Source organism: Elephantulus edwardii, unplaced genomic scaffold (genome assembly GCF_000299155.1).
Source record: "Elephantulus edwardii isolate Elephantulus edwardi_28Jun2011 unplaced genomic scaffold, EleEdw1.0 scaffold00003, whole genome shotgun sequence".
NCBI classification, from domain to species: domain Eukaryota; kingdom Metazoa; phylum Chordata; class Mammalia; order Macroscelidea; family Macroscelididae; genus Elephantulus; species Elephantulus edwardii.
The window spans coordinates 7,132,948-7,160,227 of NW_006399753.1; positions in this window are offsets into that span (position 1 = coordinate 7,132,948).

Below are 27,280 nucleotides of genomic sequence, written 5' to 3' on the forward strand. Positions count from 1 at the left end.
CATCCTCACAATCTCTTGAGCCCATCACCACCATCACTGTGTCAATCCACCTGATTGAGGGTCTTTCTCTTCTTCACCATTACTTCACCTTTCCAGACATGGTGTCCTTCCTCAAGAAATAGCCTCTCCTAGCAACATGCCCCAAGTATTGATGAAATGGGTTAGTGTCCATCAACTCATTTTGGTATCGTGACTGTGTAACTATTGCATCTTCTTTTGATGCTTCTTGCATTATTCAAGGGTTTTGCCCATAGAATCCTTCAGCTCAAGCCTTGAATTTGTTCTTCAGTTCTCTCAGCTTCAGAAATGTAGACAATGTTCTTTCTTTTTTATTTTCTAGCTTTAGTCCTTTGTAAAATACATGACTCCTCATAAAGTACACACTATTATATTGGCATTGATAATATTAGAAATATGGGACTCATGGTACAACTTAAGAAATATTTTCAATGTTATCAAATTTTGCTTGTACATTTAATGAATTGATATATGCTATACTATGTAAATTATCTTTAAAAAATAACAAAAACAGAAATATTAACTTGATGTGCTTGACCAAAATAGTATAGTTGGAAAAAGGTAGACTAGTTATCGAGGGATACCTGGAGTTTCCACATCTCTCCAGAATCAGAAAAACTAAGACCTAGAATAAGAACAAAGAGTCTTGGTGGTATAGTGGCTCGAACACTTGACTTCTAGCCTCTAGGCCAGTAAGTCAAATTCCCTGGCTCCTCCATTGGAGAAGCAATGAGTCAGTGTGTTCCATAAAGATTTGCAACTTTGGAAACTCTATGGGGAGTTCTAGGACATTCTAGTAGCCTAGTGATAAGAAGCTGCACAGCAGTCCTAAATGTACATGGTTCAAATCCACAAGCTGCTCCATGAAAAAAGGATGAGAAATCTCCTCTTGAGGGATTAACTACCTCCAAAAATCCACTGGAGCGTCAGCTATGGCTCACTTCCAACTAGACAGCACACAACAACAGTGGGAAGCTCGACTGTGTGCTACAAGGTTACTATGAGGTAGAGTGGACTTGACAGCTGTGGGTTATCAGAAGGTAAGATGGACAGTACTTCACAGGGACTGACTGGGGTGAGAGGGGTTGTCTCCCTTGTTATTGCTTCTTGCAAACTAAAAACTTTTCATTTTAATGGGACAAGGTGGCCTGGATTATCATCTCGGTCTTTGATCTGTTCTCTTTGCCAAAGGTTTTCCCATTCTTCAAAAGAACTCCCCTTTCTCCTTTTTTGTTTCTGCTATAAAAGCACAGAAATTAGTTGTTTTTAAAAAAATTCCTCCCAAGAGATTAAGGAAATACTTCAGGAAACACTTCCATTAGTGTTTAAAAACATCAATTCATCACCTTGAAATCAGCCCAGTGGATTTGAAGGTTATACACAAAGTTATTGTCTGCTTCTTAACTCAGGCCCATGGGAAGAACGAAGCTGGCTCAGGCATGGGATGCAGGCAGACCTCAGAGATACAGTGAGCTCAGTTCCAGAGTAAAGCCACCTTCAGATAAAGCCAGTCACACTAATGTTTTGATTCCCCAGTGCAGATGAAAGGAAACTCGAGTGCATTATATGTTGGTCTTCTGACCAAAAGGTGGGTGATGTAGTCCACCAGTGACTCCATGAGAGAAGGAGGGGTAGTCTCCTCCCACAGGGATTTACAGCCTCGGAAAGCTGAGTCACAGCTCATTGCGAGTCAGAACCAACACCATGGCCATGAGTCTGGCTTTGACTTGCTGATCTAGAAAGCATGAAATGCCATTATCAAAAAGGGTGAGAAACGGTGAGAATGACCGACATGCAGCAGCGACGTGAAGTGGGTGTCCACTGTGTGCTGGAGAATGGCTTTCACAGAATTGTCCGGCATGCAGAACTGCTACCAACCTTCAGTGTGTAAAAAGAAAACCAATTTATCTGTAAATAAAAAGAAATCCAAACACCACCGAATCAGATACGGCTTTATCGGTTACTGGATAACCGGACTCATCAATGCATGTCTACCTGTCCAGGTTGTGGGTCTCTGGATGGACCTTGGCAAGGTGGTTAACACCCTGGCCAGGTGATCGCCCCCACCTGTAGGCCACCGTCCTGGAAACTCTCTGAAGCTCATGTCTTCTACCCTCTCTCCTACACGTTGCATTTCATCTTTGAACCTTTTTCCCTTTCACTCAGGCTGTTTCATACATGGCAGGGTTAGCCCCTGCACCATAGCCAGCTTCCTGAAAGGTCTCAGTGCTCACTCACTCTTGACCACCTCAGCCCTGACCTGTCACGCTGCCCACCTCCTGTGGCTTCACTTGTCCTGGGCTTACCTCTCTCAAGAGTCACCTGGGTCACTACTGTCCTACATGTGCCTTCCTCTCATACTGTTGGCCAACTATCAACTGCATACGTCTCCACTCCTGCCTGCATCCACTCTGGGTGGGCTGCCCTCCAGGCCCCATCATTTCCTCCATGCCTGTTTCCCTCCACAGCTTTCCAGAGGACCCAAACACAGCCAAGGTCAAAGGCAGAGAGCAATTGTTGGTATGGAACTGCCCACGCCTACTGAGTTTTGTAAATGAAATAGTGTCCATTACCATAAAACAAAACCAAACTCAAGACACAGCCATCAGTCCAGTTCTGACCGTAGCTTCTGTTGGACGGGGTTCAGGGCCTCGTCGAGCTTCCAAGCCTGTGAGACTTTATGAAGCTGAACGCCTCCCCTTCCTCCTGAGGAACAGCTTACAGCTCACACTTACTGCTACTGAGTGAGTCCTAACTTCTAGTGACCTTCTGTTAGGTCTCGAGGCTGATGGCCCACCTTTCACCCTCGGAGCAGCAGGGGGATTTGATCCACGAGAAACACTGGTCTTTTTGCTGAGAGTGCAATCCAACGGCCATCCCGTTGGTTAACAGTCCAATGCTTAACACACACACCACCAGGCTTCCTCCCAAAAGGCATCGTTCTCATAAATATCCCTGGCAACATTAGATGCGATGGTACAGACTTAGTGTTCCTCCTCCCCGCTGTTACACCCAAGTGTGGAGGACGCAGCTTATCTGAACAGGTCATTTCTCATTTCCCGCCACTCACACTGTGGGGTGGGGCACATTTTATATGCTCAGACTATGGTTCTGTGCCATCAAGTCGCAATCGACCCATAGATGACCCTCCAGTGGGTTTTCAGAGGCAATAAATCACATAGAAGGGGATTCCCATCCTTCTTCTGTAGAGCTGTTGGTGGATTTGAACCATGTGCCCTTGGGATTGGCAGTGCAGCCTCTTACCACTAGGCCACCAGCGCTCCCTCAAACACTAAGAATAGAGACTGACGTTACGGCGACACTAACATTTAGTTGATCTTTTGTTTCTGGCAGTTTGAATTCACCGTATTCTGAGGGAGAAAGATGGATAATCTCCCTCTACGCAACTAGCAGCCTTGAAATCCCGCCATAGCATCAGTTCCAACTCGAAGGCGATGGGTTTGAGTTTTTTAATCTTAAAATTTCTCCCTGGCCAAGGTGTGTCTTCCTAAGATTCCTCCGCTCCAGAGAATAAAGAAACAGAGAGAGGACTCCATTTGTCTGTGAGCCAAATACAGACCTTTGGGAGAAGAACCAAAACTCACCTCAGTCCTGTGGGTCAGTTCCGACTCCTGTGGCTTGGAGGGCAGAGGGGGGCTGTCCCATAGGGGTCTCGGGATGTAGCTCTCTATGGTGCAGATCACCATGTTAGCCTCCCCCAGCCCCTCATGAAGCCGCTGGTGGGGCTTGAACTGCTGACCTTTTGCTTCGCAGCAGATTGATGTAATGACCATATTTGGCAAAAAAAAAAAAAAAAAAAAGAAAAGAAAAGGAAGGAGGGCGAAAGGAGCTCATATCTGCATTACTTCAGCTTTCCCACAAAGAGCTGCTAACACCAGGCCCATCCACCCCAAGGGCCAGGGGGCTCCCTGTAAAAGAGATTCTCCACAAGAGAAATGCATCCAAAATACTGTTTATGTCTTTAAAAAACAGTGCAGCCTGTTAGTGCAGGTGACTTGGAGTACACATTTCTCTCTGTTCCCCATGCCCTCCAGACACTAAGGACAGAGCAAAGATACTTTGTTAAAGGCACACAGCCACCAGCACAGAGAGGATGAGGGAAGAAATAACAAAAAGAATTAAAACTGGGGAGTTGGAAATCAGACGGTGAAGTGACGGGAGAGCCAGAAAACCCAGCGGAGCTGACTTTTCAATCATCACACTCAATCCTGACTCCTTCACTCTCTCATTGCCGCCAAGTCAGAAGCAACTTAAGGCCAACCCTCCTGCAGTATTTTGGAGGCTGTAAATCACACAGGAGGAGATTGTTCATCTTTCTTCCAAGGTTTCAAACTGGATTCAAACTTTCAGGGAAACACCGTCTTTGGGTCAGCAGCACAGGACAACTCGAACTGTTGCTGAATCAACCAGCTCACTGTTGGCCTCCTGTGTCAGTGTAGAAGTGCGCTCCCCGAGGTGGATGGGGTGTCAGTCATTGAATTTTCAAAAGCAGGTCACCAGGACTCTCTTCTGAGGTGCCTTTGGTGAACTCACTTCCAAGTTCCCGTGTTCACATCTCTCAGGAGTTCCAGTGAGCGTAAGTGTGACTGTAAGAACAGGAAGGCCAGAGTTCTGTTTTAGAATTTACTAAGGTCTTTAGGGAGCCCTGGTGATGCTGTGGATTAAGCATTGAGATGCTAATTGAAAAATCCATCATTCAAATCCACCAGCAGCATCCTGGGATAAAGATGGACAGTCTGCTCCCATGGTATTTACCACCTCCAAAATCTGCTGGAGGGTCAGTTGAGTCAGCAACGAGAGATGATGATGGTGATGAAGATGATGTGGTGCATAATGTATTAGATTGCTAACTGAAAGGTTGGTTGTTCGAATCTACCCATGGCTCTGAGGGAGACACATGGACAGTGTTCTCCCCTAAACATTTATAACTTCAGAATCCTGATAGAGGGCTGCCAGGAGGCCGACCCCACACAACAGCAATGAGTTTGCTGGTTTGGATTAAGAATTTGACTATGCGATTACTTTATTCAGGCACTTCACCTTTTTGTAAAATATTTTAATAGCACACTCACAGTGAGAGCAAGAGGCTTTAGACCATTAGGAAAATGCATGAGTTCCTCTCCAAACCTCCTGGTGGGGGAAGTCCATCAGTCTCCAGGTTCTGGCACGAAGGGAGGCTGGCTGGGCTCGGCGAGACTTCCAGTGCGGCAAGGAAAGGTGGCTGATGAGAGATAAAGTGCCTTCGTTCCAAAGCCAGCTATCTATCACCTCAGTCCTTAGCTTCCCTAAAAACCTGCTCACTCTTCTACCTTACAGACTACAGGGCAGCTGTCCCCAGTTCTGGAATGGCTCTCACATTTCAGGAGAAGAATATGTCAATGATTCTAAGGCCCCAGGAATGACTTGAGGTGTTTCAGCGACCTTCCTGCTTCATGGGTCCTGGGCTGACTCTGGGGCAGTGGGTCTCCCTGTCTGCTGGGCTGCACTGCCCAGCATGCTGGTGTCATCACATTTACTCTCTGATCAGCCCTGACAACCAGACACCAGCAGGTCGACCAGGAGAAGGTGGAGTCTAGTGTGCAAGAAGGAAGATGTTTTGGTTGTGAACAAACTCAGAAGAAAAAGATGAAGAAGGAAGAGAAAAGACGGAAAGGTCAGGTGTGCAGGTGTGACAGACACTGGTGGAATCCCAAGATTAGGGTCTTCACTGCCCTTTAAACCACCGCCGTAACTCAACTTTCAGCCAAACAATAGGCAGTCTTATAACATGATCAGTAACACCAGGGAGTTACTCACTACACAGAGCCACCAGCCATATGAGCTCAAAGGGCACCATTTGCCCAAGGATAGAGTTCAGAAGACGGAGAAGGATGGGAAAAGGGCCAACGGGAACACTGAGCACTGGGAGGGAGGGGGAAGAGGACGCTTGCTTCATGTGGATTATAATGACCCACCTTCATGAGTTGGAACTGACTGAGCAACAACTAACTGTCAGGTTAGGGGACTTAAGAAAGAAATCAGAGAAAACAAGAACGAAAGCTTAAAGCAGCTTTATTAGGAGGGCTTCTGGGAGAGATTCTTTGTTCTGAAGATGCAGAATGGGGAAGTCGTACGTTGAAATTCCTGGGGAGGGATTTTATAAAAAAGTCTTTGGGAGGGACATTCCATTGTGATTTATGGTTAATCTATTAGTTCTGCCAGGGGAGCGTGGCTGTTCACTCTTGTCAACATGTGTCTTCTTTGAATTCTTCATTCTTCCCCTTGGCCCCCTGTCCATACTTAACACTAACTACAACCACCTTTAATTCTCCTTTTACACACTTTCTTGTGGCTTCACATGGGCCGGCAGGCACACATTGGAGATATTGCAAGTTCAGCTCCAGACCACTACAGTAAAATGTTGCTTGAAACAATTCATGTGATTTACACCTGTTTCCCAGCGCATATAAAATGCATACTGACACTATTCTGTAATCGAGGCACTGTGTAAGAGCATTAGGAACGCATTTGAATATTCTGAGAATGACAAAAACAAGACACGCAGTGGGCACAGACTCTTGGCAAAATGGCACCAACAGACCCAAATCTTTGATTTGTGAGAAACAAAGATTGTGAGAAGTGTCGAAAAGTGTAAGACAGTAAAGCCAGATGTACCCACGGTGACTGGGTCCTGGCAAGGTTCTGAGAATTCTTGGCCACACGCAAACTGGTTTAAAGGAACACAGAGCATCCACTAGCTAATGAGACACCCAGGGCCTGCCTGGGAATGAGCAGAACCCGGAGGGAGGGAGAGGGTTTGAGGGGTCACTCTGACAAGCCTCTCAAACATTAGCCATCCAGGCAGGAAGGAGAAGTTTGCTCCATTTACCCCTGACTGGTCCGTGGGGAGCCCAGTGTCAGCCGCTCACTTTGGGGGTCACTCCTTTCCTAGTTAGCCATGAAAGACTTTGTTCTGCTTTGGCTTTGGAGACAAACCTGGCTATCTTTCCCTGAGCCAGCAGAATGACAAGCCTCTTGCCTTTACGTTATCCAAACCTGCCCACAGAGACTAGAAATCCTGCTGCCCTACACTCTGACTGCAGGGCTTTGATGCCCTACAGCTCCCTCCCTACGCGCTTCACAGGAGGGGCACATCCCATGCCCTTCGAAGCCCAGCTCAGGCTCTCTCAAGGTGACATGTCCACAGGCTGAAGCCGGACCAAGCCGGAGTCAGTCAGAGCACAGCTTCACCCGGGACTCCTCTGATTACCAAACCCCTCAAGCAGTTCCCTGTTCTTTGAACTCAGTGGTGCGTTCCCAGTTAAAAATTGGAAAGTTCCTCGTACCTACTCAACTTCTATACAGGAACAGCCCTTATAATTGTGCTTCCCTGCAGGATCCATTACAAAAAGTGTTTGTTCTTTAAAACAAATTGAAGGTTTGCTGCAATCTTGCAAAAAATCCAAGTGCCATCTTCCCCACCCCCAAGCATATACGTGCGCCCTTTATTCCTCCAGTCACTTACTGATCATTCTCACGATGTTTCCAACTTCTCTATCACGCTGTTGTGTACTGATCAGACTTATCACAACAAGCCAACTCCATCGCCGTCCAGCTGAAGCCGACACAGACCTGACCCTCCATTGATTTCCGAGGCTGAAAATGCCGTCGGAGATTATCTGTCTTTCACCAACCCTGTCTCCCGGAGCCACTGGTGGATTTGAACCACCAGAGCTATCACCTTGGGGTTAGCAGTACAGCTCCATGTGGACCGCTCCACCGGGGCCCCACCCGAGATGACAGTCCAGTGAGAACCTCACTTTTCTATGCACAGGAAACCAGACAATGCATGAAGCTCGCTTTCTTACAATGCTGGATTTAGAGCAGGGGTCTGGAGAAGAAATGGTTATATATCCAAGGCTGCGTAGACATCATTTTTCTCCCTCGTTACAGACAATTAGAATGATGTCATTTTCTATTCTGAATATTGTGTCATGTTACAGGCAGAGAGTTTTAATCCCAGAGCCTTGATCTGTTTACATGTGAGAGCCAACTGGAGAAGACAGGGAGACCACATATATCTGTTAGCACGTGCCATGCACCAGGTGCTGGCTTAGATTGTTTCTTTTCTAGCGTAATGCTCGCAGACAAGCTTAGAAGATCATCATGTTCATGTTTCAGAGGAAGAAACTGAGGTAAAAAATGTTAAAGAATATTCCCAGGCAATGCATTCCATGAACAGCTACCACTCCCCTAAAAGTTGAAGCTTGTGTGTTACTACAACGCTGGGCAGAATTCAGAAGGTGGCACTGGAATTAAAGCATTGAACTGGTATTCAAAAAGGCTGGCAGTTCAAACCCATCAGCAGCTTTGCTGAGGAAAGATGTGGCAGTCTGTTCCATAAAGATTTACAGCCTTTGAAACCTTATAAAGTTCTGCTTTATCTTGACAGCAGCTAGGAATAAAAGAAAACAAATTGCATTGGCAAAGTCTGCTATCAGGGGCCTCTCTAGAGTATTGAATAGCAATTGTATCAGTCTAGAAACTAAGGTGCACCTGATCCAGTCCATGATCTTCAAAATTACTTGTTATGCATCAGAGAGCTGAACAATGACTGAGGATGATAGGAGAAGAATCGATGTCTTTGAGTTTTAGTGCTGGAGAAAAGTATTGACTGTACATATTATGGACTGCTAAAAGAACAAACAGGTCCATCCTGGAGAGAATGAAACCAAGCTGTTCCTTGGAGGCAGGGATTTTGAAATGTTGGCGTGTTTTCAGGAGGGACCAGTCCTAGGAGAAGGACATCATCCTTGAGAGGGTGGAGGGACAGAATAAGACAGGAAGACTCTGGATGAGACGGATTGACTGAGTGACTGATTAAGGGGGATAAGTGTGTTGGAGACAATGAAATTAGCTCAGGATAGAGCCATGTTCAGGGCTGTTGTACGCAGGTTCACTATGAGTTGCAGGCAACTCGACAGCACACAACAACTGCAACATGGATTGCAATCAACTTGATGGCAATAAGTTTGGTTTTGGTTTGCAGATGAAAACAGAGAAGAAAGATTTGTTAACCTACTTAAAAAAAATAGCCAATGTCCTCAATCAACATTGGCACAATCTTGTTTGAGACCTCTGAACCATGAGAGCCAAGTGGAGAAAAATGCAAATGCGCAGGCTGAAATGTAGAAGAAGACAGACTCATCGGAAGTCCAGGTAAGCCTGAGCACGAGCACCTGCAGACGCCACAGTAGCCGGAGGAGAGAACGCCGTGGGCTGGGGATGCGGGTACACATTTGACTGTGTGCTTCTGTCTAGAACTTCTGACTCAAGAAATCTGGAACTTCAATCACCATAAACATCTCTGAGAGGCCCACCTCCCTCTTTCAAAACCAGCCCTTTTTTGACCCATTGCCCCAGACATATCATAGGACTATGCCTAGTTGTGGTTGGATGTAATATGCACAATAAATCATCTCTTCCGCTGTCTGCAGAAGAATTAAAAAAAAATAATTGGCCAATGAAATTCCTGTGGACCACAATGGAATGCTACCCAATCCATCGCCAACCATGGGCACAGCACAGGATGAGGTATCATTTTTGTCTGTTGGACTTAGAGTTACCATCAATCTTGATGGTAATCAACAACAATGGCAATATTATGCCTCATTAAAATATTCAAAGGAAAAAATATTCCTGACTTAGATAAATAATTTTGAGCATGATTAGCTTACTTGTAATAAGATTTAAAAAAATCAGGTGCACCTTAGTCTTCAAACAGGCATCATTGCTCCTTGATATTTTGGAGAGGTCCCTGACAGCAGACTTTCCACACTTATAAAGGTGGAAGGTCAGAGAAAGAGAGGAAGACCCTCAATCAAATGAATTGACACAGTGACTACAGCAATGGGCTCAAGTGTGTCAGAGATGATGAGGACGGCACAGGACAGGACCTGGTTCAAGTTTATTGTTTACAGGATTGTTATCAGACACACTCAACTTGACATTCAGTTTGAAGTATTCTCTTTGACCTAGGGGAGGCTCTGGGACCTTGTGAGGTTGAGAGCTCCTCTCTCTCACTATAGTCACTCTGTTCCTTCAGGGCAAATGTCTCTGCTGACACACAGGACTTGTGTTGTGTGCAGGCCCACTGCAGAGAGGTTGCCAATCAACAGCAACAACTGACACTTTAGCAGTTCAAATCTGCCAGTGGCTTTGCAGGAGGCAGGTGGGCAGTCTTTCCTTGTAAACAGGAGGAACCCCTTGGAGGGTTCTTAGGACCTAGAACTGACTCAGAGGCAGTGGGTTTGGGCTGTTGGCAGTCAATAATTAAGTATCTATAAGAATTACCAAAACATGCCATGGAGAATGAAAGTGAACACAAGCTGTTAAAAAAAAAAAAAAAAAGAAGACGACGACGACGACGACTCAAACAGACTTGCTGGACACAGGGTTTCCGATAACACAAAGTGCAATAAAATGAGGCAAGCCCAGGTGCCCGTGTAGATGTTCATCCTGATGCCCTGCTCTCACTGGGGCTACTTCCCAAGCCTTTTTGACAACTACTGTTAACCTCTTAATCCTTTTCTCTTTCCCTCAGTCAATCCATTAGCTCTCCTCTCACTCTTGCTTACTTCTCCTTGCTCATCGGCCCTCTAAAGCCTGGAATTGAACTTCATTCCTGCCAGCAATTGGCCTCCCAGGGCTTGCTGGGGTTTGGTGTCAATTAACTTCACAAGGTGACAAGGATAGTTGAACTCTGTATCCCTCCTCCCCAGGTCATGTCCATAACCTCTTCCTGGTGAATCCCGGGAGCTGCCAGGTCACTGCTAGGGCTGTTCCTATTCTAGATGAACCTCAGTGGCCTGGGGTTGCAGGCCTTCTCTTACTGAGGTCCCCAAAACTGCTGCCGTGTGCAAGGCAGCTTCTCTCCTCTGGGGTTTTACGGGATCTGTGTATAATAAATAGCATGATAATTCAGCAAACATAGGACAAATTACCTCAACCTAAGTTTCTAAATCTGAATCTTAACTATCATTTTAACACTGTAATGGGTCAAGGTTCCTGAGAGAGCTGGATTGTGTTGATAATTAATTTTCAGGAAAAACGTCCTTCTGTTCATCCATGTATTTCCTCTTTCATCCAACTATCCGTCCATTCATCCGCCCCTCTATTCATGCCTTCATTCATGACCCAAGTATCAAAAAGTAGTACATTCCAGTCCGTCTAATAAAGGAACTCGTGCTTTACTTGATGACAAGCACTCATCTTCAAATGGTTGGCAGTGTGAGCTCCTTGAAGAGTGTACACAGATTGATGGAAGCTCAGAAAATGGACAGGTTGTGCTTTGACTTGCTTGGGGTTGGAGTTGAGAGAAGCCTGGAGCAAGGAAAGCACATTGGATCAGGTATTGGCATTCGTGTGTGTGTGTGTGTGTGTGTGTGTGTGTGTGAGAGAGAGAGAGAGAGAGAGACTCATGAGTCTTTTCCACTGGACTGTGGATTCCATGGGTACAAGGACCAAATCCCTACCATCATGGGGTTGCTTTCCATGGCATATTGTAGGCACCCAGTGAGCCCTGCGGAAGGAAGGAAGGAAGGAAGGAAGGAAGGAAGGAAGGAAGGAAGGAAGGAAGGAAGGAAGGAAGGAAGGAAGGAAGGAAGGACACAGGGATTTCTACAACTAGATTCCTCCTCTCCAGGTTTACTCCACCTTCCCCCACCACCAAGTTCACCCCCTAAATCATCATGGGATTATGCTGGAATCTTCAGACCAAGTGAGGGAGGGAATGAATTTAGTTAATGAATCAACAACAGTAATAGACTCCTAGGCACATACCCAATTCATTCATTAGGAGAGAAGCCGTCCCTAAAAGGGAGAATTCTGTTCCCAGAATTCAGTGCCTTGCTCAGCCCTTGCTGTGAAGAGGAGGCAAGTTCTGGGAAAGGCAGGGATCCTGGAAGCCAAATAGCTGAGGAGTTTCAGGGATGTAGTCCTACTGAAAGGAGACAGAGGCTGTGGAGAACCCAGGACACATGGCTATAAGGGAAAAGAAAAGTATTTGGAAGGAGGGAATCGAGGCAGAAGGAAAATGGCAAAAAAAAACCACAAAAAAAACAACAGATGAAAGTGTAAATGCCAGTTAATGCTGGATTGACCCCAACCCACGGTGGCCCACATTGTGCACCCTAGGCTTTTCAGCAGTTGATTATTTAATAATGTCCAGGCCCATCTTCTAAGTGGTCTCTTGGGGGACTTGAACTTTAAACTCTTGGTCCCTGCAGCAACTGCAAAATCGGTCACCAGCAAGTCAACTTGTAACTCCATGTGTGACGGGTCACCAGGAGCAGTAGTTGACTGAGTAGCAACTAATCCAACCTCTTCTTAGAGAAGCCTTTCTTTTCATAACTACTAGTCGCTATTGAAGTTGGAGTAATTATGCAGACTGGCAATGCCTAGCATACAAACGGCCAAGCTCAGACCAAGTGCCTGCGGATTTTATCCTCTCTGCTTTGATTCCATCCTCTTCACGAAAACTAGCTTTGAGAAGAAGGTGTCCGTGTTCTTGGGGCTTTATGTCCAGGGCACCTTCACTTCAGTGAGCACCTGCTCTGTCACACTGAGGACATCTCTCACGTCCAGGGGACCTGCCTGCCTGCCACACCCACCTCTCAGGAATGCCAAGGGGTTTTCTAGTTCCTGAACACCACATACCACTCTGTTGTTATTGTTGTTGTTGTGTACCGTGGGGTGGGAACCGGCCCATAGCTGACCCTTTGGCAGGTTTTCAGAAGCAGTTAGTCACACAGGAGGAGATTGTCCATCCTTCTCCTGCAGAGCAGCTGGTGGCCTCGAACTATCTGGCTTAGGACTGCAGCTCAGCTTCTTATCACTAAGCCACCCGAGCTTTCCACGTACCACTTTAGCTCACTTGGTTCCTGAAAAGGTGATTGTTGATGCTAAGGGCCATCAGGTCGAGGAAGAAGCACAACAACCAAATGAACAACAGGTCTGAACCCTGTCCTGTCCTCTGTCATGACCACCATCTCTCATACACTCGAGCCCTTTCCTGTGACCTCTGTGTCAATCCATCTCCTTCAAGGTCTTCCTCTCCTTAGCTCATGGTCCACCTTTCGAAGCAGGATATCCTTTTCCAAGGAACAGCCTCTTCTCGCAGCACGCCCAAAGTATGGGAGAAGAGCTTCACTGTCTCTGCCTTTGACTACATTTTCTGCAAAGCGTACCTGTTCGTTCTTCTGGCCGCCCATGGGACATTCAGTATTCCTCTCCAACATGATAGCTCAAAGGCAGCAATTCTTCTTCTGTCATCTTTATTAATTGTTCAACTCTCAGATGCAAACCAAGCAATTGGAAAGACAATGCCTTGAATCAGATGCACCTTAGTCTCTAAACTGACATCATTACTCTTCAAAACTTTGGAGCAGTTGTTTGGAGCAGACTTTTTCCAGTATAATATGCCTTTTGATTTCTTGACTGCTGGTACAAAGGGTATTGACTGTGGATCCAAGTAAGATGAGATCATTGACAATTTCAATCTTTTCTCCGTCTTGCATGATGTTGTTTATTGACTCAGTGGTAAGGACCTCTGTTTTGTTGATGTTGAGATGTAAATGATATTGAGTGCTGTAGTGTTTGATTTTCTGCAGCAAGGCTTTCAAGTCCTCCTCACTTTCAGCAAGCAAAGTTGAGTCATCTGCATAAAGCAAGTTGTTGATGGGTTGCTCTCTGATCCTGACACCACATTCTTCATCATGGAGTTTAGCTTCAAAAGTGACATGCTCAGCATACAGACTGGATAGCTGTGGAGTAAGGATACAGCCCTGGTGCCCACCTTGATATTAAACCAAGCAGTGTTCCCTCGCTGTGTTCAGACAGCAGCTTCTTGGTCTAGGGATAGAGTTCATGCATAATTAAGTGTTCTGGGATTTCCAGTCTTCTCAATCTTAGTGTAGTTTGTTATGATTCACACAGTCAAATGCTTTACTTCATCGATAAAATACAAATAGACATTCCTCTGGTATTCTCTGCTTTCAGCCCAGATCCATCTGACATCAGTGACCACACATCACTTTAGCTCACTTAATTCCTGGAAAAGTAGATGTGGCTGTTTCCAAGAGGAAAATTGTCATTCACAGATAAAAATGCTGATACTCCTAAAGATTTAGAATCTAAAAAGGCTGCTTTGTGTAACTTCCTGAACATTTCTTTTTGTTGTCACACCTCCTCGAGTTGGTCCCAACTCACAGAGCCCCCAAGTTCAACAGAACAGAACGCCCCCCCATCCCGCCCATCTTCTGCAGCCCGTGGTTGTAGTCACTGTGTTAATCCAGCTCATTGAGGGTCATCCTCACCTTTGTCGACCTGCCACTTTCCCAACATGATGTCCACTTCCAAGGACAGTTCCCTCCTGACAATGTGCCCTAAGGATGTGACCAAATATCTCACCCCCCTCACCTCCAGAGAGCACTGGCCACTCCCAAGGCAGAAATTTCAGAGGAAAAAAACCCTGAATAATCATTCCATCTTAGTCATAATCATTCCACCTTCCCTGACTTTCAGTTGCCCCTAAGACAAAGCCACCATGTGCCATTGTGGACCTCAGCCCCTGAAATCAAAGTCCAGTTTCTCCTTACTTTCTGAGATCTTCTGTTCACATCCACCACTTGCCAAGATCACATACACCTTATTATCTGGTCATTGAGTCTTTTCTCCCTGAACACACACGAGGAAGCACTGGTGGCTTAGTGGTGAGGAACTGCACTGCCAACCCAAAGAAACACAATCTGAATCCACCCGCTGCTTTACAGGAGAGAGACGGGAAATCTTCCACGAAATTTATTGCCTCTGAAACCCCACTGGAGGGTTGCTTCCCACTCAATGGCACACAACAACAACCACACACACACTGGACATCTCTTCCTCTGTGACTTACAGCCTTTGAAAACCTGCTGGAGGGTCAGTTCTGATTCAAGACAACAAGTTTTTTGTTAGAGAAACACACCAAGGATTTCTGATGGCACAGTGTTTAAGAGTTGGGCTGTTAATAAAAAGATCAGCAGTTCAGATCTCCTTCACTCCGAAGGAGAAGTATGTGACAGTCGACTTGTGTAAAGATACACAGTTTGGAACCCTGTGAGTTCTATTAAACTGAATAACCACAGGTTTGTAAACACATAGCAGTTCTTTCACACCTGGGTTGTACCTCTACCCAGAATGACTGCTCTAACTCAGCGTCTCACCTCTGAAGCCACAAGAAGCCAAAGACCAACACCTCTGAAGGTGGCCCTGCTAAATTTCCTGGGACAATGACAGCAGTCTGAGACTGTTCTCCTTGCGCTGTCCAAGCAGTAGAAGTGAGCTTTGGGAATCTACCCTGTTCCTACATTCTCCATGGGCTCCATCTGCTCAGCACCGTGAGGAACCCAATTGTCATAGACACTAAAAACAAGGTCTACAGAACAGAGGCTGTAGAACACTGTCAATGTCTGGAAACCATTGCATTGAACAGAGCTCAAGAAATAGATGGAAGGCAGGTTGGGTAAGTAGTTTTAGCTCCCAGTACTGTCACCCCTGCTCCGGAGAAAACACCACCAATCCTCCCAGCCAGGTGGCAAGACCTTCCGTGTGCTCCTAACATTGTGACGTAACAATGAGTCTTTCCCTCAAGTGTTGTCTCCTACTTTGGTCATAAGTGCTTTGCAGACCAAGAACATATGCCTTATTCTTCCTAATCCTCCATGCTTAGCAGAGGTCCTAAATGAAAAGCCAAACCAATTGCCGTCAAGTGGATGCCAACTTGTGACGAATACACGGGTGTCAGAGCAGAATCGTGCTCCAGACGGTGCCCGGTAACTGGGAGCATGCAGAAGCAGGTGACAAAATCTTTCTCCTGAGGGACCTCTGGGTAGATTCAGATCTCTGACCTCTCAGTCAGTAACTGCTTAACCATTTGTATAACAGAGGGACTCGGGGATCATTGCTCAATAAACATCAGTGAACTCAAGCAATGTAGCAAACTGTTCTCTGCAGAGGTAGAAGCATGAATGAATGAGTAGGACTCGTGGGGAAGGAAGCCAGGCCCTGCGAGTGAGATGGGACAAGAATCCTGAGACCCAACATTTTGCATTTGGAGCAAAGACAGCATCACTCCTCCTGCCCAGTCCCTCGGCCTGGGTGCAGAAGGAGCTTGCATATGGGAAGTGAGGACAGGATGTCTCTGAGAATAAACAGATTTGAGGAGATGTGTCTCCAACATGCTGGCAAGAGTGGGCTGCCGGTCATGCCTGCATCGCCCTCACCTTGGCCGGGAGCCGCCTTGTGTGGGAGAAGAGAATGCAGAGCAAGGGCTTCAGAAGGCGCGATGCTGTCATGCCTGGGCTGTGTCTCTACCCAGAATGGATCTCTATAAGGCTCGGAACTCGTTTAGCTCGGCTGAGTTACTCTACTCACCAGCTCTGCGATTTGGGGTCAGCTTTCTCCTCCACCAAAGTAGCCCCAAGACCATCCTCCATGTCCCCAGCTTAACTCAGGAGCTCCCTTCCCCACCCCCATAGCTGCTATTATCCTGGTATATTCCCCAGAGGCTCACATTCACCTTTTAAAAGTGTAAATTGTGATCCAGTCTGTCTGGGCTGCATTTCAACCAAGGCTTCAAACTGTTTTGAATTTGCATTCCCACCATAAAAATACTGAACTGTTGTTGTGGGTGTTTTCAAGTCAACTACAGCTCTCAGCAGCCCATGAACAGCAGATGTGGGCCATGTCCTCTCCTGCACTCCCCTCGTGACCTCCAGCATGCTCTAGTCCACCGTGACGGTCACTGAATCAAGACACCTCATTGAGGCCTGGCCTCTCTTCGGCTGACCCTCTGCCTTTCTCAGTGTGATGTCTTTTTCCAAGGATTGGATGAGAATACGCATTTTAACAAGATCTCCACATGATTTCTGGTGTCCACGCAAGCATCTATCGGTGCCCCTGGAGTCTTGGCTTCCAATGTGGTCTTAATTCGCTTTGCAGTGGGCGTGACTTCACGGGACAGTGGTGAATCCTGACTTCCCCAGGGGCTTTCCTCTGACATCACCTCAGCCCGGAAGGGAGGGAATACCTTCTCCTCTGTGTCCTCTGTGGGATAGATTTGAATGGCCACAGCCCCCTCAGCCCCTCTCCTGCACGGTCAGAAGGGATGAAGTGCATGCCCCTTGTCGGGCTCTCTGACACCACCACAGCTGAGCTGTGATGCTCACAAAGGCCTTGGGAGAGCCCAAGCCTAGACTGGCCACGCCACTTTGGCCGGCTTGGTCAGGAGCGTGGGCCTCAGTGCTGTTTGCCTGCACTGTTGTGGTTACTGTTCACAAGTTTTCCATCTTTCTAGGATGCCCATCTTAGTCCTTGGCTAGAAATAGGAGTTTTGTTGGGTTGTTTGTTTGTTTCTGTTTATTACAGTTAACATTTCTAGATGTTCAACTTCAACTCCAAACCTTGGATACATGAGGCAAGTAGACAACTCTCCACCGGGGTGTTGAAGCCACCAAGGTGTCTTTTCTCAGGTCCCAGAATCTTCAGCTGTTCTTCTTCCTTTCCTCTGCACTTCAGTCAGTTTATTTTTCATTTCTATACAGTCTAAAGTTTTCAGTTGTGCAGAGTTGGAGGAACAGGGAAAAAGAAATCTAACCTGTCTTCTGGAAGTAGAAATCATACACTATTTTTAAAAATGTTGCTTTTCCTCTCTGTGTTTTAAATCGAAGTTGGGCTGATCCTCTAACTCATTCCCTTCTCCTACTTTCCGTCTGGTACCTTTTCGTTGTCATCTGTTGCACAGTGTATGTTGGGGGTGGCTGTAGTTGTGTTTGTTGTAACTGCTTTTGCAGAGTCATTGGTTGGACTGGAAGGGAGCTTTGACCAGTCTCGAGGCACCTTCTCTTGTTGGACAAGTGAAGGAGTGTTGGTAGGATATTACTGAGAGAAGCTGATCTCTGGATTCTGAAACATACGAGTACAGACCCCACTGTTGCTTCTTCCTTGCTGTGTGGACTTGGGCAAACCACATCAGCCTTCCGGAGCCTGCATGCGCTTATCTGCAAGCTGGAGATAGTTTATCTACATTTCATATCTACATTTCATTGGGGATGGTTATAGAAAATCATATATTCCACACACTTTGCAGAGACCCTTCCCTTTCCAACTCTTCCTTTTTCTAATTCACTGAATGAAGTTGCTACCACCACCTTTAGGCAGATCTTAATATTGGAGATGAGACTAAAATTTTACAACTGAAAGTGTCATAGGTCCAAGAAAGAAGAAATTTTCATTTTAAAACCTCTATTTTTCCCCATTAATTTCTAATAAAAGCAAAGCCCCAAGGAAAAACAAAAGAAATTTACTTTAGTTAACACAATATTGAGAGGTCTTCCATGAGTCTCATAATGACCCTCGAGTGAAAGGAAGGTGAAGATCAATTGCCGTTTCAAATAATACTCACTTAAAATCAGAGGACCTGATCAGTTACAGTAAGAAAATCCAGCTGTACAAAATGAAAGGAAGGGGCACTGAATGCAAGAGTTGTGAGGTAGGGACGGGGGAAGCCAGAGGAAGTGACCAGATGTTCTCAATGCCTGTTTGTGGGGTCAAAGACCCCCAAAATTGGCTTTTCCCGCTATCATATAAGCCTCCATTGGGTGGCAGAGCATTACGGTCTCTAGCTGCCTTAACTGCAAACATATGGTCTTACAAATCATCAACAGCTGTGGTACTAATATAAGAGAAAGTTTTCTACAATGTGAGATACCCTGGTGATGATGGTAGAGAGAGTGAAACTGTGGCACTGCTGTGAAGAGGCTGTGACAAGATGTAATCAGAGGAACCCTGCATTTGTGCTACAATTAAAGGCTTTACTTGCTGGACAATTGAAGGAAAAGCCTACTGAAATGAAGCTTATGACTGTTCTGAGATAAAGTTTGCTGGGTGAGTGAGGAAACCAGAGGATTTGTGCATTTGTGCTGTTAAACTGAACCTGGACTTTCATAAAGTGAGGATTTGTGCCTTGTTAATATGATTTGAGATTGCTGAACTAAACCTGGACTTGCAGTATGTCAGATTCTTTCTTTCCCCCCACTCTCCAATCTATTTCCCTAATAAGCCTCACGGCAGTGAGCAAAGTCTATGAATCAACAATTAAAAGACCCAATCTTTCATAAAAATGGGTGCAAGGGCATAAAAGGTGGCACGTCTGACCAAGCAGCTATCTTGTTTGCTGCTACAGATATTATTGATGGGGACAGTTCCCCTTAATGAAGTGAGTAGCAGTCACACTCAGCCTTCCCCATATTGCATCTGCTCCTTTTGCCCTGTTGTTGTTGTTGTTGTCTTCATATTTTCTCCAATTCATGGAGGTGCCATGTGCAATAGAACAAGATGCCATTCAGTCTTGCACTCATTGGGATGTTATGGTCATTGCTGCAGCCACTAAGTCTTTCAAGTGCCTTCAAACATTAGAGACTCATCTGCTACCACTCACTGTCCATCCTATTTTAATTGTCAGTTTAAAGACTAAAGTGCATCTGACCCAAGCCATGATATGTCACTTCATATACATGTGAAAGTTGGACAACAAATAACAAAGTCCAAAGACCAGATGCCTCTCAGTTAGGGTGTTTGTGAAGAGTTTTGAATATTCCATGAACTCTCAAAATATCAAACAAATTCATTTTGGAAGAAGTATAACTGGAGACCTCTTAACAGGTAAGAATGATGAGACTTTGTCTCTCATTCATTGGACATGTTCTCAGAAGGGGCCAGTCTCTTTTTCTTGGAAAACTGAAGATTCAGAGAAGGAAGGGAAGACCTTCACTGACTTAGATTGGCATAGTGACGGCAACAATAAGTAGAGATTGTAAGGAAAAAGCAGGACCGGGTAGGGTTTTTTCTACTCTACACAGAGTCAGAGACAACTCAACAACATCTAACAGCAAAAATTTTCATAAAAGATCATCGGGCCGTTCTTCCTAGTTTCAATGTGGAAACTTTACCAAAATGTATCCTGCAGGAGTCATCCTGCTTGTATTTGAAGGATCAGTGCCACAACCTCCACATGGCTACCTGGAGACAGCGGTACAGCACAGTGGCTCACAGGTGGTGTGCAGCCTTGTTAACTACTCTTGGTCTAGTCCTGTCTCTCATTCTCTGAGCCCATCTCTCTGCCAGGAGTCAAGCACCCGGAGCCTACTCTGTCACACTGTGACATCCCATGCCCCATACCTTTGCACCTACCTTCGCTCCTCCCTTTCCTCAGTCCCCTCCTGTCATACCCCTCCTCACCTTCCTGGTGTTCTTGCCTGAGCCAAGATTTCTCTGACAACCCCCAGGTCCTATGACTCCCCACAGCACTTTGCACTAGCCGCTGTTATAGGACTTTCTACAATGCTTCTTACTGCTGTTTACATGTTTCCCCTGTGAGGCTGTGGGCTCCTTGGGGAAAAGGCCTGCATCCTATTCATTGCTTTTATATCCTCCCAGCATGCAGGCCAATTACTAGCATATAATAATGACTCAAAACTGTGTGTTGGAACAATAAATGTTTCATGAATTAAAGAATAAATGGATTCTGCAAACACAGCCATCAAATTCAACAAAGTCTTTCTTTTAAATTATTCCTCCACGGCTCTTCTCCCTGGATTTCTAGTGTGCAAAGTGGTGGGGAGGGAGAGAGCAGAGGGTTGGTTCAATCATTCAGCTGAGTTAATCTTTCTTTTGCAGGATCTCTTGCTAGTCCGGGCACACGCTCCTGTCTATGTCTTGCTCCAGAACATTCCATGAGGATTTTTACCTCAAAGCATGCACATCCACTTCCTTTAAGACTCCTTTATCTCATCATCCTTCAGGACTCAGCTCAAGGATCTCTGCCCACAGGAAGCCTTCAGGGTGCCCCCGTCTTTGTTTAGATCCTTTATTCAGTTTCCCGTAGCACCCAGTTTGCCTTTCTTTAGCTACTAACAGACTATGGCAAACAGATGGTGACTCAGACTGTTGTTGTTAGGTGCCATGGGGCCAACCATGAGTCATACTAGCCCATAGACAACAGGTCAACACCTTGTCCTGCCCGTGCCTTCCTCAGGGTCTCTGATATGGTCAAATCCACGGTTACAGTCACTGTGTCGAGCCATTTCATTCGAAGTCTTCTTGTCTTTTGCTCATTCTCTACTTTTCCAAGGAATCGCCCCTCCTGACAACGTGCCCAAAGTATGTGACCTGGAGTTTCACTATCCTTGCTTGTAAGGAGTACCTGGTTGTCTTTTCTCCAAAACAGATTTGTTTGTTCTTTTGGTACTTGTGTTTCTAATACTCTTTGCGAACATCACGATACAAAGGCATGGACTCTTCTTTGGTCTTCTGTATCCATTGCCTAACTTCAGACAATGAGCTGGATCAAAGCAGCAGTACAGTGCCCTCTCCGTGTGTTACAGAACTGCTCCTTCAAGCTGTATCTCCAAGGAGGCAGACTTGGCAGGCCTTTCTTCCAAGTGCCATGGGCTGTGTTAGAATTGTCAGCTTTTCTCCATTTGTTCCACCCAGAGACCACAAGTCAAATGCAACTCAATAGCAATGTATTTATTTGTCAGTAAAGAGGGACTGTCAGAAAAAAAACCTGAAAAACAGATCTTAAAATAACTGAATATCTCAGACTCAATCTTCTCGAGCTAAAATCCCATTCCTGCCACAAAGGCTTTGGGATTGGCAAGTAAGATAAGAAATCTCAGTTTTGACACTTGCAAACTGGGTTAATGTGGGCATACAGCGTGGTGTGAGTGTGAGATGTAAATCGGCGATGCTGAGGAAGTACTCAGAGTATTGCTGCAGACATAGAAAGTGCTCAGAAAATGTGGACTATCAGAAGAGTAACAAGGTGAAGAGACATCTTTTGCCAAGGCCAGGGGTGGGAGGGGCTGGGACATAGCCAGCATTGTACAGACTTGCTACAAATGGAACAGAAGTGCATGAGCTGAAGCCAGGTCACCAAGGGCATTTATAGGGCTGCCTCAGCCCCACACTGCGCATGCGATCACCAGGTGCCAGATGTTATTGATTCTAGCAACAGACCTGTGCATTAGGCATCACTGCCCTTGGTTAAGAGAGCTCTGATGGCTTAGTGGTAAAGAGCTGTGTTCCCAAGACAAAGGCACATGGTTTGAATCTACCAAGGGTTTCACAGGAGAAAGATAGGCAATCTCCCTCCTTGCAGCCCACAGCCTCTGAAAGCCAGCTGGAGGGTCAGCTATCAGTCAGTCCCAGCTCAACAGAAATGAACAACAGCAAACCACATGGGAGGAAATGTCCATCTTTCTCCTGCAGTACAGTTGGTAGATTTGAACTACTCACCTTTGGACCAGCAGCCAATTCCCTATCCACTCGGCCATCAGAGTGCCCTTTTCCTATCCTGGGGAGGTTATAGGGAGAAATAACTATAAAAAAAATAATATTGAAAAAATTAACACATCAATGGATTGTGACTTAGCTACAGTAAGTCTCCTCAAAGACACCCCGAGAGATCAGCTGAGAAAGGTGCTGGTGTGTTCCTCAGCAAACTCACTTCTGGGCCTCTGCATATAACATATTGGGGTGCCAGCTGAAACCTCCGTGGTTTGGTTCCACCACTTTCTCTGGGGGAGAAAGGTGGATCAGCCTCAGCAAACCGATCATGGATTGCCATGAATTGGTCTTGACTTGACAGCAACGGGCTTGAGGTTTAGGGCTGTAGGTGGTTCAGATGATTTGTCCTCAAAGGTTAACAGTTCAATCCCACCCAGGTCTCACAATAGAAGGGCCTGACAATCTGTTGTCAAAACACAGTCTGAAAAATCCTGGGCAGCAGATGTGCTGTGGCATGTATGGTGTCACCATGAGGCAGTATTGACTTCAGGGATTTGATTTCTGGGTTTTTATCAGCTCTAAATGCTGCTACCCACATATGACCAGTTACATATTGAATCGTGTCCTCCCAGAAAAATATGCTAAAGTCCTACTTTCCTTATTTATGAAGTGACCTTGTTAGCAAATAGAATTTTTCTATAATTAACAGTTTAATGAATAATGTTGAATTAGAGTTGGATGGGTCCTCGTTAACCCCTCCTAAGTGTTGTCTTATTAAACAGGACAGACACAGAAACAGAGTCACGCAGGAAGGGAAAATGCTGATGCTGGGTGACTAAATAGGCAGACGTGTCTGTAAGCGGCCCCAGAAACCAGGAGCTTGGCACACGCAATTCCTCTTTTGGAGCTCCGGGGAGGAATCTATGTGAAGACACCTCATTTGAACTTCTAGCACTTGGAATTGCGAGACCATCCATTTCTGTCTTGTAATACTGCCCAACGGGGAGCTCCATGAAGGGAAGATGTACATACACCCCATCAGGCTTGAACTCCTAACGTTGGCATCAATCACACACAGAATGCTGAACAAGTACAGGGAGATAACTGATCACAAGGATTGAAATTGTCGATGAATTCATCTTACTTGCATCCACAAACAACATCACCAGAACCAGCAGTCTGGAGATCAGCAGACATAGTGCATTGGGAAAGTCGGCTGTCGGGGACAGCTCCAAATTACTGAGGAAAAGTGATGTCAGTTTGAGGACTAAGGTGCATCTGATTCAGAATATGGACTTTTTCATCACTGGCTATGCATCTGAAAGCTGGACAATAAATAAGGATAATGGAAGAACTGATGTCCTTAAGCCGTGGTGTTGAAGAAGAGTCTTGAAAATCCCACAGACTGCAGAAAAACGGAGATGTTTTGGAGAAGGCGTGGTCAGAGTGGTCTCTGGAGGCAGGAGGGCCAAGCTTCATCTCATATACTTTGTTCCTAGGAGGGGCTGTTCCTTAGAAAGGACATAATGCCTGGAAGGGTGGAGAGTCAGTGAAAGAGAGGAAGCCCATCAATGGGATGGATTGACACTGTAACTAGAACAATGGGCCCATGTTGGAGATGATGACCATGACATAGACTAGGAGACTAGGACACCATACGGATCTGTTGTTCATAGTATAACTGGGAGTCGGACTTGACCTGTATCACACAGAAGGGTCAACAGGAAGGAGTCTGGTGGCAGAGTCAGTAGGGAGTTGTGCTGCTGTCCTGAAAGGGGTGATCTCTCTGGGGGTTCAAAACCGCCAGCAGCCTAAGGGAGAGAGGTGAGCCATCGCTTCCCTTGTGACTTATTTACAGCCTCCCAAGTGGTAAGAAGTTGTGCCGCAATCTCAAAGGCACATGGTCCAAATCCACCGGCTGCTCTGTAGAAGGACAGGCAATCTCCTCGGTGTGAGTAACAGCCTCTGAAAACCCTCTGGAGGGCCAGGTAAGGGCTGGTTCCCACTCGGCGACGCATGTAACGATTAGTCTGCTGGCAAGTCAGCTATGATTGTACTCTGCCTCACCAGCAATGAGTTACTGACTTTGTCGTATTTCACGATAGCAGCACGACCAGATTCAAGCACAACCCAAACTGCCTCCCCAGGTTCCAGGCTGTTGGAGCAAAGGAGGACAGTCTTTTCCCACCAAGATACACAGCCTCAGAAACCTGGTAGAGCGTCGTGAAGCCAGAAACAGCTCAAGAACAGTACATCTACTGGACCAGTGAGCCAAAGCACAGCAGAGCTCAGAGGACAGGATGTGGTCAGCCAGGGTTCCATTCTGTTGTTCACACGGTCACCATAAATCAGAGACAATGTGACCGCATATAAGGACACATTTCTTTATACAGCAAAGTGTTACATGTGCAACTATCTTTGATGGCATCTAGTAACTTAGTTATTTATAAGATATCACAATATGTTACATACTAAACTAGCAACTGAAAAGTCAGCAGTTTCAACCCACCATCCACTGCCCGGGAGTGGCAGTAAACTGCATCCTGTAAAAATCACAGCCCTAGAAACATCAATGAGGCGTCACCAAGAGTCAGAACCACTTGTTGGCCGTGGAATAGATAGAAACATGGTTTTAATCCTTTAAAGAGCCCATCCTAAGATACTGACTTTTGAATGAATAAATGTTTACCTTTTACTTTAAAAAAAAAAAAGAAAAAAAGACAAAGAAAACCAACATTGTATTGATGTCTCTCAATTGGAGGGAGTTTGCCTGGTCACAAGATCTGGTATTGAAGTAGAACTAGATCTTGGAATTTCTCCATGTGCAAAAGCAGTTGGAGTCTCAGCTATGAGTCTACTCCTGCGGCAGTGAGAGAATGAATGAGACCGTGAGAGTGAGCAGGGTGAGGAGGGCCAGGTCTCCATGGAGGAACCACAGAGTCTGTAGGAAGCTCTCAGAAGCATGTATCTCCCGTTGGTGTGGTGCCCCCACCACCTGAGAGTACCCTCCCTTGAAAAGTCAGGTTGGTTCTAGGGACATAGCACATGAGTCAAAAGCAGAGACATGTGTCACATCTATTGATTGCTGGCTGCTCCAAATGAACCTCTAGGAACTGGTCTCCTCATTTGAAAGCGGGAATGCTAACATTCATGTCACTGACTGAGCCGTTGTGAGATCAGACTGTAAACTCACAGGAAAGCCTTTCATAAATGGTAAAGAATGGACTCAGCTGTTTGTGGGTCAGAATTTTGGATTCTCTCTTGATAGTCTCAGAAGATAGAGACAGATAAAGTGTTCCATTATTCCCGTTTAATAAAAATGGAAATTGAGGTTCGGAGACCTAATCAGCACCCTTTGTCACTCTGTTAAGCATTGTTATTTCCATTGTTAACATTACTGAATTCGGTCATTCTGCTCCCGTAACTAACTACAGATGCATCACTGATACCTTGGGGTCTTGGCAACCCTAACACTCCTGATTAGCATCCCCCTGACTCTGACTGGTAACTGGACAGAGCAGACAAAGCTCAGACTCCAACCCCCTGTCGTTGAGGCGATCCTGACTCATGGTGATTGCCTCCTGGTGGCCCTGGATCTCCAGGCTGTAAACCGAAACACAAGAAGACTACCCATCTTCCTTCTGGGAAGTGGCTGGGGATTCGTGTTTGTCATGTCACTTACAGGATCCCATACACCCTATCAGGTAGTAAATTCCTTTGGAAGTGTCATGACAGTATTAAATCTTGAATAACTGGTGGACTAGTCAGTTGGAAGTTGTGCTGCCAATCCAGAGACAAGCAGTTCAAACTCACCATCTGCTCTCACGGAGAAAATGGGCCTCTTCTCCCAGGGATTTACAGCCTCTGAGAGAGGGTCAGTGGATCATGGCAATGAGGAGTGTTTTTCCAATCAGCAAACAACAATACTCTAATTCAGCATATTTTCTCTTTTACACACACAAAAAGAAAAATTTAAAATAAAATTTCCCCTAAAGTGACAAAATATGCTATCAATTTGTTCACTCAATATTTTTTTTACTTACTGATAAAATATTTACTTTTGTTCTGTATTTATATAAGTTTATTATTTATTGATTGCTTACATGTTTTTATTTAGTGTTTGTTCATTGTGTATTTATTTATTTAGTATTTATGAATTTATTGTATATTTAGTGTTTGTTTATTGTGGGCTGGGTAAAAGCTGGCACAGTAAGCTCATTTTCTATTGCAATTTATACATTCATTTGGTTTCGGGCTGTTAGTTGCAATCCCGCAATGTCACAGCATTCTGCCCACTTCCACCCTGGAGTCCCTTCACCGAGTATGTTTCAGGCATCTACCAAGCAGCGTACTTTTCCAGGGAACAGGGATTCAACAAAAAGAAAGAAAGTACAGATGGGTCTACTCTTTTAGAGCCTATAAAGAAACAACTAAATAGTAAGTCCATATGTGCTGTTGTGGGTTGTTATTTGTGGTTATTGTTAGGTGCTGTTGAGTCAACTCTGGCCCAAAGAGACCCTATACACAACAAATCAAAGCGGTCCCCTGTCCCGCCCGCCTGCCCCACCTCCGTCATGCTGAGCACACTCTTGTAGTCAGTGTGTCCGTCTTTCGTGTTGAGGGTCTTCCTCTCTCTAGTTAACCCACAACTTCTCCCAGAATGATCTCTTTTCCCAAGGACTGGCCTCTGATAACAATATGACCAAAGTCTAAGAGACCAAGTTTCACCATCCTTGCCTCTAAGGCGCAGCTTGGTTACACTTCCACCAAGAAGGATTTGTTTACTCTTTTGGCAGTCCATGGGATGTTCAGTATATGGATCAGAGCAAATTGTGGCTAACGCTGAGAAGAATGGGAATCCCAGAACACTTAATTG